This window comes from Pholcus phalangioides, unplaced genomic scaffold (genome assembly GCF_987345545.1).
Source record: "Pholcus phalangioides strain wild (caught in Gottingen) unplaced genomic scaffold, Ppha-v1.0 ptg000008l_1, whole genome shotgun sequence".
NCBI classification, from domain to species: domain Eukaryota; kingdom Metazoa; phylum Arthropoda; class Arachnida; order Araneae; family Pholcidae; genus Pholcus; species Pholcus phalangioides.
The window spans coordinates 54,391,795-54,399,023 of record NW_028301601.1 but is presented as its reverse complement, the minus strand read 5'-3'; the positions used below and the strand labels follow the sequence as shown (position 1 = coordinate 54,399,023).

At 40.1% G+C, this 7,229-nt stretch overlaps 1 protein-coding gene across 1 annotated transcript in view; it reads right to left on the bottom strand.

Annotated features, from left to right (window-relative positions):
* Positions 1-872: 872 nt before the first annotated feature.
* Positions 873-7,229, bottom strand: part of brp (ELKS/RAB6-interacting/CAST family member bruchpilot) — a 127,297-nt gene continuing 120,940 nt past the window's right edge. The window contains exon 12 of the mRNA XM_089234950.1: positions 873-6,286. The gene's annotated coding sequence lies outside the window, so the exon portion shown is untranslated. The remainder of the gene's footprint in view (positions 6,287-7,229) is intronic.

The following is a 7,229-nucleotide window of genomic DNA, read 5'->3' as shown; positions in this document are numbered from 1 at the left end:
CACTGATCTAGAGCACGTGCAAGCGCGCGAATGACGAAAAGACTGTGCAAACATGTAAATGATCAAATGAGTGACCTATAAAGCAAGGAATCATGTCAGCGAACGATCAAAACCGTGACCTAGAGCGTGTGTAATTATGCCAGTTAACCAAAATGACTAAAAGAGTGACTTAGAGAGTGTGTGAGCGCATGGGAATGAGACTGACTTTAAGCCAGGCGTACTAGCAGAAGTGGCGGGGGGGGGGGGGAGCGAAGCGGGTTATAGCACAGGGTGGAAAATTCGAGGAAAGTGTAGTCAAGAAAATCAGACTAGAATGGGAGAAGGGAGGCAAAATTCGTGTAACCCCAAGGCATATGCGGAGATAGAAGTCAATTCATATATGCATATATACATTAGATCAGTCACCTCCACCTTTGACGCTGCCCCCCCCCCGTATCTCCGCCCATGCCCCAAGGGCAGCTAAACCAGCAAACGCGCCTCTGCCGTCGACCACGTAGGTTTAAGGACCTTTAAACGTTGACAAAATCAAATATCAAAACTATACTAAACAGTTTCAATAGCCATACAGTCAGGGGCGTAGCCAGAAATTTCGTTCGGGGGGGGGGGGACCAAAGTGACAGAACAATGGATTTGGCCGTCTTTTTCCCTTTTTTCGGTCATTTTCTCACATTTCGCGGGGGGGGGGGGACCAGACCCCCAAGTCCCCCCCCCCCTCGCTACGCCCTTGCATACAGTAGCCTACTTGCAATGAAAATAAATACACGCGCGCACAACGTGTAAATAAACAGTTCAGACTTTATTAATAATTAAATATAGTACATATATATATATATATATATTATATATGTAATATATAATATTTATATCTTAAATGCTGCAAAGTCTCCACTGACATAACGCAATGTTCCCATGACAAAATATTTACAAGTATTTTTTTCTTGTGTGTATTTGAAATGACATTTTGAATTGGAACGTCGAAGGCTCTCTGTATTTCACCATCATACTCAATTATCGCAAATACAATTTTTTTTTTGTAATACACGCAATACACACACACACATACATACATACACACACACGATATGAAAAATTAAAACTTCTATAAAATCGAATTTAAAAATGAAAAACAACAAATATATGTAATATCTAAAACATAGAAAACTTTTGATTCAAACCAATTGCAAAAAAAAAAACAAAAAAACAATTCAAATTTCAACAATCGATAATTATTATTATTATTTACTTATCATCAATAACAACAACATGGTCTATTCTATAATTAATGATTATTATTATTATTAAGTTCTACGAGTACTTTTACATTCATTCAGGCTATAATTATATCCAATGCTAATCAGTTTATACTCCCGCGTGCGTTAATTACGTCTATGGAGGAATGATATACGGATAGCAACATGTATAAACACATCTTCATTTACATTCATATATCCAGGTATTGCTGTACATAATAATAATAATAATTATTATTATTATTACATCCGGGACTGAATAAAGAGATAATCATGATGGGGGTGTGTGGGGGGGGGGGCATTGTGGCGGATGTCGGGATGGTCCCCCTAGGCTGGGATGTTGCGCGGGCCCCCAAACCAGACTTTTCATGGATCCTCCTCTATAGTGAATTTGCGTGAAAAGAAAACAATGGTCAAAATCGTCCCGGAGTCCTGTCAACCACCCTTGTTGGAGGCCATGGATGCCGGTATCAGTTCTCTTGATCAATAAAGATTCTCCGTTGAAGAACCATTACGAGGAATGTACCGGCACAAATGTTTCGGAAATGGTACGGGCAGCCCTTCAGTGGGAGAATTGCTTCTCTGAAGCTGTCAGACTCGACATGTGCTGACGAAAAGTTTGTCATTTACACACACTTGCCTCAAAGCAACTTCTCATTCCATGCACTTGCGCAATGACAGGAACAAAGACTATTGTGAGCGAGTGGTTCACAGCAGTGTTTCTCAACCTTTCTAAATTATTCACAAAACTCCCCGTGGCTCTCATGGCCACCTATCATGGCTTCCCTAAGAATATCCAGATTGTGGAACACTGATCTGAAGAACAGCACTCATAATGTTTTAGAAACAGAAGCAGCGGAGCTGGATAAAAGTTTAGTGTGGTGAACACTAGATGTAACTCAACACAAGTGTCACAAATAGACTTCAGGGCGAAACTTGACTATGCATAACCTCATAGAACGAGTAGAAAAATTGGTATAAGCCCTTGATGAACACCGCTCAAGAAGAACAAGCTGGATTGATCGAACTTCACTCACTGAGGCTCGGGAAAAAGCACTCCAGCATCATCTAGTTGAGAGGTTCTCAACCTGAGCTCCGTGGAGCCCCTAAGGTTCCCAGCGCACTGCTCAGGAGTGCAGTGTAAGCTTTTGAGTGTAAGTGTAGTCCTAACGTTATTTGAGTTATCTCAGTTATTCTTGTTTCATGTTTTAGTGGTGCTTCCATCTGCCTTTCATATTCGGCGTTCGAAAAAGGTAAGTGCAACCGTCAATGGAAAAAAATGTTTCTTTAATATCAATCATGAGATTTGTTCTCTGACAATGGGAGAAATCTTTTGCCACCCAATCAATCAAATCTTTTCAATCAATCAAAATCAAATCAATCAATCAATCAAATCTTTTTCCACCCGTGACTCTCTTGCACAATTCATGGCTCACCTGCGGCTCTCCAGAATAGTTCGTGCGATAGATATTTTCCCATATAAAAGAATCACATCAAAGCATAAATAGGCTCACAAAATCAATATCCCCAGCTCACCGCGACGCACACTTTGAGAAACGCTGTCCTATGATATACGAAGCATATAGTGGCATCGCCTTCAGAAAAATTGTAGACACACACACACACAGACTGCGATTTGGTTTCTCTATTTTATACATGCAGCGGACCCCGCTTGTAACGTTTTCCAAAAAAAACCATTATGAAAAACTTTGTAAATGGGAAAACGCTTTAAACGGGGAACATTGATGAATATTGGTAAAAGTTGGGTTCCACAGACAGAAGACCTTCAGCCAGGGGTGGATCTAGCGGGGAGGAGTGATAGGGGTGACAACTCCCCTCCCCGAACGAAATGCAATAATTCATAAAATTTTCAGAACTTCTGAGAGACAATATTGCAACAACAAATTAAATAATAAATTCAAGGAAACGTCGACCTAAAAAACGTTTAAAACCGGGAGTCATGGAAAATACGATATAAAATACGAGACATATGGTCACCCCATGCTGTGACAATTTTTTTTGTTTTGTAATGATTTGCAAAATCACCCCCCTCCCAACAGCCTCTAGATTCTCCTCTACCTTCTGCATGATACTTACGCACCATGAAAATTCAAGCATTTGCCATCTTCACTTTAAAATATGGAAGCCAGTTGCAACACCAGCAGAACACGAAACAAGCACAGCTCTAACAACATAAATACGTTAGAGCCACGCATATTCATACACTCACACAACACGTTCCGACATGTTCTGATACGCTAGAAAGAAAAATGCCCATATTGAAATCAATGATAACAGTTACAAATTGTTACTCTGAAAGTTTCAGAAAAGCTTTTACTTGTTCACCAAAAAAAGCTTTTTACTGAATTTTCGTTACTTTTCGGGTTTAACTTCATCGTGGAAAAAAAAGTGGAACTGAAATAATATTTTTTACTCAATTGACTTCACTTCCTTCTTCCTTAATTATACAGGCCTTTACGCTAAAGGGTCATTTCCTGTTCGGGGAAAAAGACAAAACCCAACGCATATAGCCTTCAAGGGATGATAAAGTAGATATTAACTTCACTTGGACTCGAGTGAAATCCATTTCCTCTTCAATTATGGAACTTAGAAAGTCGCGAAAATTGCAAGGTACTCTCAAAACATGGCCCATAATGATCATAATAGCCTTCCATCTAATGGAGAGCTGCAAAAGAACTTTCTTAGTGACCATCGTTTTGAGTCATAAAATGTTCAAAATGATCGGATAGAGATATATGAAACAGGATTCAACAAAGAAATGGGTGTTCAGGTAAACCCTACATGCACGTCACCATGGTCTCCAGAGCCTGCAGCAGGGGCCCTCTAGGCTATGATCTTTAGTGGGCTCTAGAGCAGATTTTTCATGGGCCCCTTTAAAGGGAATTTATAGCGTGATAAAAAACAAGAAATGATAAGAATAGCCACTGGGCCTCAGGCTAGAGACCTTGTCAGCCCCACTGATGTGGGGCCATGTACGACGCAATGAAAAGTCGTGAGAATACATACATACAAGGAACAGCCAGTTAAAAAAATGGTGAAATCATAATGGCCTAAACCAGGGGTGGCCAACCCGCGGCATGCCATGGTATCAGTAGTGGCATGCCAACGCTTTTCAAAAATTGAAGAAATTCTATTCCATTTTTCAATCAAAGAAATTCTTTCTTCAACTTTTAAACAACCCTTTTCTTATGAGATGATGGCATGGTAAGCTGCCAAGCCTACATTTAGTATGGTAGGCACGCTCTTAAAATAACAATTACGTGACGGCGTTTTATTCAATGCACACTACTGTTCGGTTTTTCATCTTTGGGCATAGTTAGTTACTGGATGTCTCCCTGTGTAAGAGATTCAGGATCGCCCGCATGGAGCCATGCATTGTATAATACAATTACATTGCACGTCCATAAATTCTTGGTGGAATGGGGGAAGGTTAACCCATCTTGCAATGTTTACTGGGGGGCGTGCCCAAGCACCCTGACTCCTCAGGTTGCAGTGTCTATTCCCAACATGGTGAAGGTAAGATGAACTTATACCGATACGAGCACGAGCACATACACAATCTGGATTGCGATAATCAAATTTATGACTCAAAAATAATATTACGAAACTTACGTAAATAGTGATTATTTATCATTTATGTCATTTGTCACCTGAAAATGATCAGTAGCGCATTTTTTTGGAATCCCCTCTCAAAATTTACGACAAACTTCTCACGTTTGGCGACGGCTGTGAATTAGCTACATGATGATGCCAAACCAGAAGCGTAAAGATGTCACTCGAATGATGGAGATTATTCTAAAAAGGTACTTTTGCCTCTATATACATGTGGTGCCGCTTTTCCGTAACTATGAAGTTGTGAAATTGTATCGGGAAGACAACATGTTATTTCTAGATCGAGTTTTATCTGTAGGTCACGTTCCGTCAAGATCTCTGCTTGTAAATACCTGTAAATAGATAGGAACAAATCTGCGACACCGTCCTGCATCTTGTTTCATCCTCTGCTCATTTCCAGGACTTGTGAGTGAGAGGAATTATCCGGAACAATAAAAACAATTTAGTACTCAAAAGAGTGACAAACTGAACATTTTCACGAAAACAAGACGATAGCCGAACAGTATTTTGCAGAAACGGAAAGAATGCTCGTGTCCCTTTAAAAAAGGGAGACGTATGGTCTTAAATTCCGTTAAGTGGCACGCGCACCGAGAATAATATTCATTGGACAAACGTTGGCCACCCCCTGACCTAAACTTTCATCTCCGATCAATTTTCGAGGACCATCCGACATTTTGAAAGATACTATTTCATAACGAAATATTCTTCCCCCCCCCCACCACCACATCATGTTTAAAAAAAAGACATGCGGCCGAGACAGAAACAGAACACATAATATACAGCAATTTACATGATACCTACATCTACAGTGTGGCAGTGTATTTATTAATAAATAAATTAATTTAATTACAAGAGGATTAATATATGTATACATTATTTAATTGATGATATGATCATGAATATTTTTTTACTTTTATATACTTTACATTATAATTTACACTATTGCACCACAGTTTTTCTCCGCGTGAAATTTATATATAAATTTAAAACGAATATCTATATACCTCACATGCTCGTGCGCATGCGTTAAGCACACGCCTTTTTTCCTCCCTTGTTATTGCATATCCAAAGCATTCCATTGATGTAAACTTATACATATAATGGCACACATCCATCAACTTACACAATGTGGAATGAACATGTCGGGTTTCGGTTCATCTACAGTTTTGTGTCCTTTTTAACATTAATTAATATAATTTTTTTTTTTTAACATCTGTTCGTACGTACACGAAGCTTAAACACATTCACGCGCCGATATTTTCTTACGATTATAGTGTTTTTTTAAATATTTTTTTTTCCAATCATAGTTTCATGTTGTTACAATGTAATGAAATTGTATAGTCACTGTTTTGCTAACGAATAGCCATTCATGTAAATTGGTTCTCTTTCTTGGATATAATGTCCTGCAAAAAAGAAGAAACAATAGTATTAGTAAGTTTCGCTGCATGTGTAACTTGACCGGAGGCGTATTTACGGGGGGGGGGGGGGGAGCATGGTCTCTACAAGAGTGGGGCTGACAGGGCTCTTGCCCTTCGGCCCGGGACGATTCTATTATAGTCATTTTTTTTTATTTTTTCATGTTATAAATTCACTATAGGAGGGCACGTGAAAAGTCTGGCCTTGGAGGACCACCGAAGATTCCAACCTACGGGCCCTGCTTCAGGATGTAAGATCATGGGGCAGGAAGTGGGGTTTAGCGGGCCATAGCCCGGTGTGGAAAGTTCGGAGGGGCGGTAAATTTGAGGAATCAGTGTTCATAAAAATTGGTAGGATGTGAGAAGGGTAGTAAAATTTTTATAGCCCACAAGGCGGTAAAACCAATAAATACGCCTTTGCGGAGGGACTTGGTCAGTGAGTGACGAAACGAGTGACCTAGGGAGTTTTCATGCATGTGGGAGACCAAAGGAGTGACCTAGGGAATTTGCAAGCATGGCGAGACACCAAAGAAGTGGTATAAAGAGTGAAGGAATATGTCGGTGAGCGGCCAAAAGAGTGACCAAGGAAGTGTGCAGATATGTGAGTAGCTAGAAGAAAAATCTACAGTGTTTGAGCTTGGGGGAGTGACCTGGAGAAGAAGAAAGAAAGTGACCAAGTCAGTGAGCACTAACAGAGTGACAGAGAGTTAGATACCAGGTCGGTAAACGTCCAAAAGAAAGACTAAGAAAATGGGCAAGAAAGTGTATGGCCTAAAGAGTAACCTACAATGTAAAAGACAATGTCTGTTAGTGACCAACAGAGTGACCTATAGAGTTTGCAAACATGCGGAAGATCAAAGGCGTGACCTAACGAGTTCGCAAGCATGCGAGAGACCAAAGGAGAGTTCGCAAGCATGTGAGAGACCTAGAG